Here is a 13,354-nt window from a genome sequence, read left to right on the forward strand (position 1 = left end):
TTTGAAATAAACCAGTGGTTGCCAACCTTTTTTTAGTCATGGACCCCTTTTGGGTCTCCCTCTCTCTTGCAGCACTGCCGGCTACCACCAGAGGCAGTGGTGGGGACAGGATGAGGTGCTGCTACCTGGCTGCGACCCACTGCTAGTGCTTGGGCAGCCTCTGGCTGTGGGGGAACTGCAACAGGCTCTGCCTGCTGATGCTGGGCTGCCTGTTGCTGCTGCCTCTGGCTGTGGGAGAGGTGGAGCAGCAGCAGGACAGCCACTTTTTGCAGACCCCCTTAGATGTGCTCCATGGACCCCCAGAAATCTTGTGGGGGGAGGGGGCACATGCCCTTCCAACTTGTTGCCTATGGTGGGAGTTGTAGTTAGGAACCCAAGTAAATGAATGCCATCTACAAAACCCTACTAAATTGCTCCAGCACTTGAAAAACAGGTTCTGCCAGTAAAGTATAGGAAATTAAGGCACTTAATTTGGGATTGTGAATTCCATTCACAGTTCACAATGGGAGCTTAGCATCACCCATCACCATGTAGGCACAGTTTCTTTGGCCCTTGGTGACTCCCTTGCTGGCACCCAGCATGGAAGAGGAAGCTTTTTAATCTGCTTGTAGAAGGATAAAAACTGAAGGTGGAAAGAAAGGAGGGGAGAAGGTATCTTGTGAGGCTGGGACTAGAGAAAAGGAGGGAGAAACTAGCACCAGACAAGGCCATAGCAGCTAGGATGTGGTGGAGGGGAGACTGGTACCAGGAATAAGTCTTGGAGATGAGCCAGCTGGTTGGCTGGTGGGAATACAGGTCATCAGAGGAATTGGTGGTTGAGACTGGGACTGGCTGGACTCCAGAATGTCCACATCCCTCGGTAAGTCTGGACATGTATATTCTGGTAGTGAACTTACTAGTGCTGGACATATATGCAAGGTTACTTCCTGATTTTTTTTCTTGATATTTCTCTTTTTACAAGTCAAGTATTTTACCAGTCCTTTTCACTATGTTTCCCTGAGAACTTGTTTTGAGGCAGTTATCCACAGTGGCTCCATGTTCTCTGAGAAACTGGTTTCCAAGACAGGCTCCTGTTCTGTAGGTATAAAATGAATTCCTAGTTGCCAGATGTATTACCTTGCATTTGCATTTCCTTATATTGTGATTGTTTTACCATGTGGTTCAGATCACTCTGTAATAGAAATTTCTTCCTCATTATTTAGCTGCTCTGCAAATCTTTGTGTCATGTGAAAACTTTACTGGAAAAAATGCCATTTCCTAAATTGTTGATAAAAATGTTGAGCAGCATTGGACAAAGAACCAATCCCAGGGGTGAAGGGACTTTAGAGATAGGCCTGCTAATTGATACTTCCCCATTTAACAGTTACATTTTGAGATCTGTTAGTAAGGCAGTTTTTAATCAATCTAATGCATGCCCTCTTAATTCCACATAATGCAAGCTTTTTAATCAAAATTCATGAGGTTCCAAGTTAGATGCCTTGGAGAAATCCAAGTATGTTCTGTCAGCACAGTTGATTTTATTGTGTTTTACTTTAGTAATTTACTTAGGATTGCTGCCAGTTTACAGTGCCCTGTGTCATCCCTTCTACCCTTTTAAAATATAGGAACATCATATTTAGTTCTCCAGTTCTGGGAATGGCTGGACAAGAAGACTAGGATAAAAAATGAGGGTAGGAGAAGAGCAGGGAATGGGACTGGCTGGGCAAATAGACTGGGGCTGGGGTAAGAAACCTGAAGAGTATTTCTAATTTTTTGTGCGCCCAACTTCAGACCCTGAATTCTAATGTTCAGTTACAGATGAAGACAATGGATGTTATGCTTTGAACATATGAAGTTTTACATAATGGTAACTATTCTGAAAAATCAGATCCTAAGGAGCTCAAATTGGGCATCCAAAATTAGTGGCTATTTTTCACATTAATCTCTGTGGTTCATTTCCCCATCTGTAAAATGGGAATAATAAGCCATCTGTCTCACAGAGGTATTTGGAATATAATTAATGTTTGTGAAGTACTCTGACACTGCAGTGATGAGTGCCATAGAAAAGCACATGCGGAAATTAATAATTCTGTCTTCAAAGGAGAGTTTGAATAGCATGTAGGAAATAAGGCCTCAGGCTACACATTGAACAATGAGGAGAAAACAAAATATTGAATGCCTGCTCATTAAGTGAGCACCACCTATTCTTTGCACTGAATGAAGCAGGGTTCCTCTAGAAAAATAGTACATATTCATGTAAAGACTGTATCACACATAAAGAAAAGGGCCAAATTAAGGTTACAGGCAATGTTCATTCTGGCCTTTCTCAACTTTTTGAGTGCCTGACTTTGCCACTTCATAATGTTCTTTTTCTGTAGTTTTGCATTATGTGTGATTAATCCAAAACAATTCAGTTATAAATTTAATAATGTAATGAGTATGGTGAGCTGTTATTTGTGTCCCCACCATTGCGTATCTTAATTTATATTTGCATTCTTACTGTCTCCACTAAACTGCGCAGATTGTTCCATTGTGCTGTGTTAATGTCAGCTTACACTGTGTTACAAACTAGGTGACGTGTTAGGGACTATCTTTCAAAACCTCCCGTGCATATGTATTACATATAGCATCATACATAAAACCCACAAAATTATGGCTCTTAAGTACACAAATTAGCAATTTACAATGAAATATGGGGAGGCAGATTTGCCATGGTCAGTAATAGTAGCCTGTAGCACAGTTTATTTCTGTCTTTTGTAGGTGTTTGATATTGGTATTATCACTGACAAAGTCACTAGTTTACCCCCTTTTTGGTTAAAGCTACTTATTAAATGTTCTACATTGTGTGCATATGTAATTGAATTCTTATTGATCCGGAGTATGAGTGTGCGGTGGGGAGACATAATTTAAAAAATTATAAATGTCTTTTGAAAATCAGCTTTCCTCAGGAGATATGTTGCTCTCCAGGCATCTTATAGCTAGGAACAGACATTCAAAAAGCCTGAGCCTGGATTGATTCAATCTTTGCAGGTTCATCTAACCTGGCTAGGCTAAACCAGTTTGTAACCATACAGACACCCCTTCTAGACTGAAGAAATGCTGGTACATGCACATACAGTGGTGCAGGCTAGAAGTAAGGGAGCACTGAAACAGGTCTCACTTCTCTTCCACAGTGATGAACTGAGGGGAGGCATGGCCAGGTCCCAGCAGGACCCTCTGACTAGGGAGGGGTTCCTTCCCCATCCCAGCAGCTCAGCACGGAGTCAATAACACAATGTTTATCACCCTAACACAGTGTTTATCAGCCAATTAAGAAAATAACAGCCTCCCTCCATTAGTTCAAGCTCTTCTTAAATAGCTTTTCCATGGAACAAATGGAGGGAGATTAACAGCTACCTGTTGATTAGCTCCAAAAAGCCCTAAGGTAACACAGTCCTGTCTGCCTTTGTCCCATCTCCCACAGCATGGACCATAGCCAGCATGTGGTATGCTAGTTAATGCTAAGAGGTGTCTGTGTAAGGCAGAGGGGAGGGTGGGGGGATCCCTGCTTGAGCAGGGAGTGGTGAGGAAGACTGGGGGGGGCAGGAGGAAGCCAGGCAGACCCCGCTGTATGTGCAGTCATTGCCAGAGCTTCAGCCAGGGAGCAGAGGGGAGGAGCCAGCCCAGCACTCTGGAGCAGAGACCCTTTCCAGCCCAGAGAGCATGCCAGGATACTGGGGCACTCTGATTTAACTTAAACCAGGAAGGGGTCTGGGACAGACATTGCATAGACTGGTTTGACTCAAATCAGTTAAGTCTGATAGTATATTCAACCAGGTTTATCTCAAACCGGTTTCAGCCATTTTCAAACTGGTTTATGTGCACTGAACTTCTGTTCTGTTACAGGTTTAAACCAGTTTCTGGTCACTTAAACTGGTTTATATGTAATGTCTGTCCCTAGCCTGCGAGGGGAAAAGTGAAACAGTACCAGGCTAGGCAAACTTTCACTGCAGACCCACAGGCAGGGGCACACTTCTGGGGGGTGTGTGTGTGTGTTTCTTCGAAGACAACTCTGTTAGGTCTACCACTTCTTAAAATAAATTTCATTAACATATTGTGCCACTTGCATCTAATATCAGCCTTCTCTTTTATGCATCAATGTATCTTACATTTTACATAATCCAAAATACAATCTACACAATATTTCAATGGATAAAAGTTTGGAGTAAATGGATTCTGGAGACTGATGTGGGCTAAAGCTCTGTTTGCTGATTGATTTAGGATTCCTGTTTTTTTGTAGCTGGAACCGCTTGTAGCCCTTTTCAGCGGGCCTCCCAAGAATTTCCCCCAAGCATATCTGAAGCTTGTCTCCATTAGCTTGGCAAAATGTATGGGCTGTATTAAATGTTTCAGAAGTCCCAGCCCAAATATAACTGACCTATACACATTTTATGAGAGAGGAGGAAACAGAGACAGAGGGAGAGCTTTAAATCCCTGCAATGTCCTGCTGATGATGGGATCTGGGAATAGTTATTGGCATTTAGGAAAATTTTTAACAAGGGAGAATTATTTAGATGAAGAGGGACTCTGGGGACCAAATTATATTAGCTTTTGTGTTGCAGTTGCTGCTGAGTGCAATAATGTTTATACTCGTAATCCGTTAATTTTTGGCTAAATCTAGGTAAGGCTTGTAGGTGGCTGTAAAACAAGTCTTGTTCCATTTCTAGTGAAGAAAAGTGAGTTTGATTTCTAGATAAAAGTGAGTTTCCCCCTGAAGCTGTGTTTGATATACTTTCTGTTAAATCTGTGTGTGCATGTTTGTCCTATTCATAAGGTAGCTGAGTGTCACCATAACAATATCTATACACAGCTGCTGCCCTTTCTCAGCTCTTCCTTTTAGATTTTTGAAGCTCAGGATCAGGGATAGAGTTCTGTATTTATCTGGGTTAAAAATGAACAGTATTGCTATATCCTGAAAACTTATCATTTAGTTTCATGACATTTTTGGTGCTTTTCTTTAAAGCCCAGTTTCTGGTGTTGTGCATTTTTTGCAAGAATTGATGTTATTTTTTTTCCATAGTTCTTGTGTTCAGGGGAGAAGGGTAGCAGAAAAAAGCTGAAAATAGCAACACAAATCCCCTAAATTTTATTTCTTTGTTTATTTAAATTTCTTATTATTTTAAATAAGTCTCTTAATTTTTGTAGGCTCAACATATGATTTTTGAACACTACTTAATGAATAACAGTCTTGTCAGTCCATTTATCGCATTCATGCTTTAATATGTGACAATGTTATCTGTATGTACTATAGAGGTTTCTTCCTTTCTTCATGTTTTGGTGTTGCATACTTTATGCTGGGTAAATCTGGTCAAATAAGTCTAGATCATTCTTAAAATGGGTTCTTTCTCCCCTTTAGCATTTGATATGAATGATGTGAGAAAATGGATGAATGTAGTTAGAAGGAAAAAGGAGCAGATTCTTTTCTTTTTTTTCAACTTTAATTAAAGGGTCAAAAATTTAATTTGTGTAAAACTTAAAAAAACAAAGTTCCTTTTTCATGTGATAGCTTAATTTGTGTATTTTCTTACATTCAAATCTGCCAGAGGGAGAAGAATGTTTCTGCCGCAGGGTTTAAGTGGCCAGTCTAAAGCAGCAAATACATTATTCAAAATGCAAATTGAACTCTCTTTCACAAATTCATGCTTGTACAAGTTACTTGAGGTTTCTGGTACGGGGATGAGGGGTGGTGTTAGGACAGTGAAACTGGGCCCCTGCTCCATTACTGAGGAGGAAAGTGCTGGAGAGAGTTGGCACACATTTAAGAAGACTCCAGGTGCGTGTTTTATGTTGCTGTTTTAAATCCATAGACTTGGAAGTGACTGAGGGGATGGAAGAAGGCCACTGAGGGTGCCTGGGGAGGGCGCTGTAGCTTTGTCTATGTGACTGTTGAGGCCTGTAGGCTGCGCGAGAGAGGAGCCTGAACACTCCTGGAGGACTGTAGGCAAACTAAGGAGCTGTTGAAGACCCAAGAAGGCTGTGAGAAACTGCAGGATGGTGAAAATGGGCCCAAGGCTTATACAAAAGGCCCAGAAACTCTGTGGGCTATGGTGAACCCTAGGGACTTTGTAAGAGCCGGTGCAAGGCTAAACTGTTGCTTGGTGAGGGAGGTGGTCGGTGTTTTAAGGTAAGCTGCACGGAGAGGCAGTATGTGCAGCACAAGGATAGAGCGGACATCCTCACAGGCTTACAGAGAAATTTGGATGCTTATCTTGGTGGGATCCTATGACCCCAGCTGACTTCCTGTCCCTGGGGTCGGGGGCTGGACTCAATGATCTCCCGAGGTCCCTTCCAGCCCTAATGTCTATGAAATCTTACCCAACATCAATTGTAAAACAGAAAGAGAGAAAAGGATCTTTGCTGAAGTGAAGGGATTTCAGACTAGTAACTTGGCTAACTGAGGACAGTCTCCTACACCTATCCTTTGTAACAGCAAAGTGAGGCAAGCGAGAGAGGAGAGTGCACCAGGTGGCCAGATAGCTAAGTAGGTTGGGGCAGGATGCCAGGTGCAGTGGACAGCCTGAGGCACCCCAGGGTTGCTGCAGACATACAACACATTTATAAGTAAGATCATAAGGAAGATGTTGCTGTTTACAGGCTATAACTTCCATGAAGCTGTGAAAAGAAAAGAAAATGCACTTTGATATTCCCAGTAATGCAGACCTGTGTCAGCTGGCAATCGTGTGTTTAGAGGTGATAAGGACTGTAAATTCAGAACTCTTCAGCTCCAGGAGTGGTTCTCAACCTTTTCTGATTCAGGGCACACCTTCTTAACCTGGTGGTCCCCCCATCTAAGGACCACCGCTGTGCTGCCTCAGTTTACCTTAGCAGGTCTCAAGCAGGGTACGCTGCCACGTCCAAATGGAACGTCCCAGTGCAGCTTGTTTTTGTGCACAGCCAGATAAGCCTGATGCAGGCAGGAGTGCCCACTCTCGCTGCAGCCCTTCCTGGTCTGCCCCCCAGCCACACTCCTCCAAGGAACAGAGGTGCACAGAGCCGTTCCACCCATCCCATGTGCCTCCACTTCATGGAGGAACATTGAGGGGATGGGCTGGGAATGGCCACAGTGCTCCTGTCTGCTTTAGGCTTACTTGGATGTTCATGAGGTGTGTTGGGTGCTCTATGTGGCTGCTGTGGAAGTGGCACCCATACCAGTGGCTCTGAAAGGGTCTCATGGCACCCTCGTTGAGAACCTCCAAACCAGAGGCATCAGCTCTCAAGAACACATGTGGGCTGGGTAAGGGTACTTTCATTTTGCATGCAGTTGTTTTCTGGACAGCGAACCGTAAGTAGTGTGTGCAGATGCATCCCTTTTTCCCCAGTACAGAAATTGACATTTAAAATAAATACATAAAGGAAGGGAATTGTATCCATTTGCTATTGTCACTTGCTTGCTCATTATTACCTATTTGGCTTCTCTGTTCAGAAGCAGAAAATTATAGTGAGCAATGTGAGCCCTACGTGCTCTCTGAGGCAGAGAGTGCCAGGGTGGGGGGGCAGTGCCCATGTAGCTTGGTGAATAGCCATTTGGGTTCCATTCCTGGCTCTGACCTCCTGTCAGAGACTGGGGCAAGTCTCTGTACTGCTCCGTGCTTTGGTTTCCCAGTGTGCAAATGGGGAAAACAACACTTACTTTCCTTTGTAGAACGCTTTATAATGACTAGATTGCAAGAGGAAGGCATTTTCAGCAATACTAACCCCATTTACTTACATACCACATGTACAAATCACCTTTTCCCCCTCAATTAGCCATATGAAATTGGGGTACATGTCTTAAGTAAGGAAGGTGATTTCTGAGAGATGCTGTAATAGTTACTGAAGCTCTGCTGCCTTCCTGGGTGTACGGAGTGGGAGCGCAGTCCAGTTCTCAGCATCACTTACTCTTCCCTTACAAACTGCAGCTCAGGCTTTAAGACCATCACAGTCACTTCTGAACTGGCAGCAGCATTTGGCAGTGGCTGTGATAGTATTAAAGCTTGAGCTGTGGAGTTTGCCAGGAAAATAAGTGATGCTGAAGAACAAACTCTCCCTGTTCCATGTTGCCTGTATTCAGCCACAACTGGAAAGATCCTCCTATTTTCTGCCTTCCTGAAACAAGGTGCATGGTTTTTTGAGGGCTGTTTTGTTTTGGTTTGGTTTTGGTTTTGGTGGGGGAGGTGTGATGCACAAGAAAATTTTTCATCTTGAATTTTATCTTCATCTTGAATTTGAAATTTTTCATCTTGAATTTGAAAAATGTAGCATTTTTCATCTTGAATTTTCCAAGTGTTTTGCAAAGAGCTCTGTGGTGTTATTGTTAACTTGTTTGGGAGATAAGGTTGTTTTTATTTAGATCTCACATACCGTTTTTGGTCCACAGATCTCAAAGTGGTTTACAAAAGAGGCTACCCTCATTATTTTCAGTTACACATGGACATGAGTGACTGGTGCCTCCTTAATCTGAGGGGGGCACCCACAGCAGCTGCTGGGCCTGTCAGGGGGGACACCAGCCCTACTGACAGCATCAGTGTCGGCCATCAGGGGGCGCACTGGCCACGTCGGGGGGGCACGTGCACCTCTGTGCACCCCCTACCGGTCGCATATGCATGTGGGCACAGAGCAGTAAAGTGACTGTCCCAAGGTTATACAGGAGACCGGTGACATAGCCGAGAATCTAATAGGATTCTTGATTCCCAGTCCTTTCTGTTGGGATGACATAATAAACGTGTGTGTCATGGGGGCAATGTAAGCTAGTGGAGTTCATGAAGCCACTTAAGATTGATATGACCAGCTTAGAAAGGCTATATTGCTGTGAAGGTATGTAGTGGAGAACTACAAGTGTCTGCAAAGGTAGTGGACAATTGCAGTTTTTGAGCACAATCTTTTCCTATTAGAGTCCTGACCTGGCTACTCTCAAAATCTATGAGAATTTGCATTGATTCAGCAGGATTGAGTCCCAAATATCTAAAAGTAAGGAAAATAGGTAAACAGAAATAAATGCATATGTGCTAGTGCATAAATGACATGCACTAGTGAGTATTCATGTGTATCACTAGCAAAACAAGCAGATGAATGTGCATGTTTTATAGGCATGCAAGGTTGTTTGGGTAGTGGAAAAATGCAGTAGCATCAGAAGGACAAAAAGTAAATTGTTTATGGAAGTCATCTTCTAGATATTGTAGGTATATATAGAAGTAAAAATAATATTTCTGCAGTGTAGGTTTTACTTATCTAATCTAATCTGTTATCTAATAACAGAACAACTATTGTCAACCACAACATTCTGGAGTAGTATTAAGAATTATTTCAGATTTATTAGTGTTATTATTGTAGCTTTACAGTGATTTTTCTATCACCATGTCTACAGATATAAGGCTTATGTCTTTTAACACTTTCAAAAAACAAATAAAAAGGTTCTTGGTAATCACAAAGAAGATGAAATCTCTAGCCTCTTAAAACCAAATGATGCAATGGTTGATTCCAGAGCAGCTGAAACATTTGTTTTCTAACCCCAACTCATGCAATATTTGAGGATACACTTATTTCCAAACATATTTCTTTTATAAGGTGGAAATGCATTCAGGTTTCTGATGGGAAAATTATAGTATGGAACCCTGAATCCGGCATGCAACCCAAAGCAGATTGTGTATGCTGGCCTGCTGTACGGATGAGGTAATGTCTGTCTTGTGCACTTTGAATTAACCTGGCTGAAGCTTGGGAATACCATTTAAATGACGAATCAAAACACAGGTGTAAAAAAACACCTTATATTTGGGGAAGAGATGAAATCTCTTTTACAAGTGGCAAAGCATGTGAGGAAATGGCTGTGTCCTGGGAGTGAGCTGGAATGCTAGTGTCTGCCTGAAGGGCTTCAGGGAAAAATAGCATCTTAATTCACAGTAAGGCATTTCTTCCTAAATGAAATGAGGTCTGTTTGGGGTGGGGGGGAGGAAAAGGGCAAGGGGGATGAGAGAGGGAAGGAAGGAGGGAGGAAGGGGGAACCTTGGAAAGAAAGCAAATTATTAATGAGAAACATCAATAATATTTTTTAATATTGCTCGAATCCCACGTTTAATGTATTTTCTTTGCTTTACAGGTGTAACTCAGTGCCCATTGAAGTAAATTAAAAGATGCAGGCTTGCATTTATTTAAAAAGTAGAAGTTCCAAGGAAAAAATTGAAATCCCAGAGCAAATCCTGAATATGATAGTTCTTATCATCATAGAAGAATAGGACTAGAAGGGACCTCAGGAAGTCCCCTAATTCAAGTCCCTCCTCAAGGGATGGACCTCCCTGCCTAAACAACCCCAGAAAAATATTTGCACCTAATCTGCACTTAAAAACTTCCACTGACAGAGAATCAGTGGGCGCATCATTAATGCACAGTAGTTACTGTACATTTAATTCAATACTTGCTTAGTGAATACTAACTAAATGTGCAGTAACTAGAGTTACTGTGCAGTAGTGATGGCAAATGCCTTTTTAGTAATGCTACTGCACAGTAGCCTGATAATACTGTGTTAGTATTGTCTGTGCTATAATGTGTTACTGTGCAGTGGTATTAGTCTACTGCATCGTAAGTGTCTTGTGTAGATGTGCTCAGTATGTCTAAGTCAGTGATTCTCAATTAGGGTTCCCTGGTACCCTGGGGTACGCTGAGATCCTTTCAAGGGTGATGCATGGGTGCCATACCATGTTAGCACTGTTTGGTGTGCAAACATGATTCACAAGACTAAGCTCAGAGTTTTCAAATTGGAATCCAACTGTTAAAAACATTGTGATCTATTGTGGTCTTCCTCAGTTCTTTACAACAAAAGAATTGCATTTTTATTTTTCTGTAGTCAGAAGATGAATTAAAACTAAGAGCTGGCATTTTCTGAGGTGTGCTGTAAGCCTGGAGGGGGGAGGGGCAGGGGGAAGTGCCTTGAGTCTAAAAGCGGTGAGAACCACTGCTCTAGGAAATCTGTTCCACCACTTAACCACACTCTTAGTTAGAAAGTTCTTCCTAATTGCCAATTGATTTCTCTTGTTGCAGTTTAAGCCCATACTACTTGTACTGTTCCCTATGGACACAGAAACGTTGATTACCAATCTCTTTATTTTTTTAGTATATGGAGACATGAAAAATGTAGAAGACTGTGCACACCGCTCTAGGTAAGGCCTCACCAGTGTTGAACAGAACAGAACAATCACTTTCTGTGACACATAAAATACTGCTGTTAATGCATCCCTGCATGCTATTCTTTTTGTACACTGTTGACTCATAGTAGATTCCAGTCCACTATAACTCCCAGATTCTATTCTGCAGTCTTGCAGCCTTACCAGTCAATTTCCCACTTTGTGAGTTTGATTGTTCCATCCTAAGTGCAATAGTTTTCACTTGTCCTTATTGAATTTAATCTGTTGCAGATGATTCATGCTTGAGGTCATGGGGGAGAGATGGACCACCACTTATGACCTGCTTCCTTTGAACTACCCCCTTTTTGCAGTGCCCTGCTGTCCGCAGTGCCTAAGTGGCCTGCTGCCACCTCTACCATGCACTGCTGTGTCTGCCAGCTGCATCACACACTGCTTATGTCCATCCTCAGTGGCAGTGAGAAGGGGTAAGTTTGGTGGTACAGGGAGGGCTGTGGAGGGGATCAGCGTGGGGCGGAGAAAACGGACTCAACAGAGTGAAGCCTTGTGTTGCTGTAGGCAGGATCAGATCTATGTCTGCCAGATCCAAACACTTTCAGGGCCAGATATGGGCTGTGGGCTGTAGGTTGCCGGTGCATGCTTAGAAATAAATTATTTGATACACTTCAGTATCTTTTTGGGTATTAAAGTCTGTCTAGCCTATTTGCATTTCTCTGGGTCTTCCTTGTTGCATTTTTCGAGCACCATATTTGCCTTTTTCCAGTCTTCTGGTGCCTCACCTGATCTCCATCAGTTTTCAAAGATGATAGTCAATGGCTTTACAATTGCTCCAGTCAACTCCTTGAGTATTCCAGGAATACTCCCTGATGATTTGAAAACAGCCATCTCTAACTTGATCTTCCTCTGCTCTAGAGTGATTATTTATTCCAGGGGGAGGGGTATGTGAAAGATATGGTCTGTAGGACAGACATGACCTGTAGAGCCCCATTATCCAGCCTGCAGCTGCCTGTGGGTCTTGGACCAGCCCTACACACACTGCATATACCTTACACCAGCTCCAGCCTGACACTGGATTGGTTCCAGGTCTAGTGGCAGGTGCTGCATGCAGCGTGCAGGTTTGGTCCAGGGTGTGCACTGCATGTGACACCCACTTTGGACTGGCCTGTATGCTGGATCTGGGGTCAGTCTGGATCAGACCCACAGACCAGTCCTGCTTGCTGGAGCCATGACACAGGGCTGGTTCAGTGTGGGCACAGCATGCAGCACATTCCAGAGCAGTCCAGCACCCCTCATCAAGCCCACAGGTTCAGATGAATTTGGCAACCCTGATCTATTTCATTATTAAATTAATCTAGTGAGGGACCCAGTGGCATAATGAGCAGGGCTAGCATCCTGCAGCAGTTTCACCCATGCTCGGCCCTGGCTGAGCTCTGCATGCTCTGCCTGCACCAGCTGTTGCTCTTACAGCAGCAGCTGCCACTGCAGCAGCAGCCACCGCCACCTCCACTGGGACCTGTTTTTGAGTTCCTGGCACAGGTAAGCTGTGAAGCTGCTCTTCTTGCTGGGGGACAGACTCTGCAGGGGCAGGAGGGTGAATCTGGGGCCCTCCTAATTTGGTGCCCCTCTTGTCCACTCCTAGTTATGCTATTGAAGGAACCTACACTTTTATTGGTTGTCTTCTTACATCTAACATATTTAAAGAAAGCTTATTTTTTCCTTTTATGTCCCTTGCTAGACATAGCTCAGTTTGTGTGTTGGCTTTCCAGATTTTGTGAGCATAACATGCCTGTGCTATGTTTTTATTTTTATTCTTAGTGATGTGGCCAAGTTGTTACTTCTTGTGGTATTCCTTTTTCAGTTTTTAGACATTGAAGTTTACTATCTAGCCAGGCTGATCTCTTCCTGCCCTTCTTAGTGTTCCTTCATATTGGGATAACCTTCTCTCATGCCCTTAATATTCTTTCTTTACAGGACAACTATCTCTCCTGTACTCCTTTTCCCCCTGGACTTGTCTGCTATGGGATCTTGTTCACTAATTACCTGAGTTTGTTAAAGTCTACTTCTTTGCAGTCCACTGTTCATTGTACTGTTTTCCATCTTTTCTTTCCTTAGGATCTTGAACACTTTCATTTCACCCAAATAAGCAATGTTGCCTCTGGAAACGTATGTGTTTCTGAACAATTTAGTTTGTAAGGTGCCATCCTGCCTTGCGTTCTGCCTCACTG

General features: G+C 43.0%; 1 protein-coding gene across 1 annotated transcript in view; it reads left to right on the plus strand.

Moving 5' to 3' along the window:
• Positions 1-13,354, plus strand: part of LOC149864982 (uncharacterized) — a 64,781-nt gene that overhangs the window by 18,256 nt on the left and 33,171 nt on the right. Inside the window, exons 4-5 of the mRNA XM_090049815.1 lie at positions 11,102-11,147; positions 11,403-11,596. The gene's annotated coding sequence lies outside the window, so the exon portion shown is untranslated. The remainder of the gene's footprint in view (positions 1-11,101; positions 11,148-11,402; positions 11,597-13,354) is intronic.

This window comes from Crocodylus siamensis, chromosome 5, assembly GCF_052110815.1.
Source record: "Crocodylus siamensis isolate JL-2025a chromosome 5, ASM5211081v1, whole genome shotgun sequence".
NCBI lineage: Eukaryota > Metazoa > Chordata > Crocodylia > Crocodylidae > Crocodylus > Crocodylus siamensis.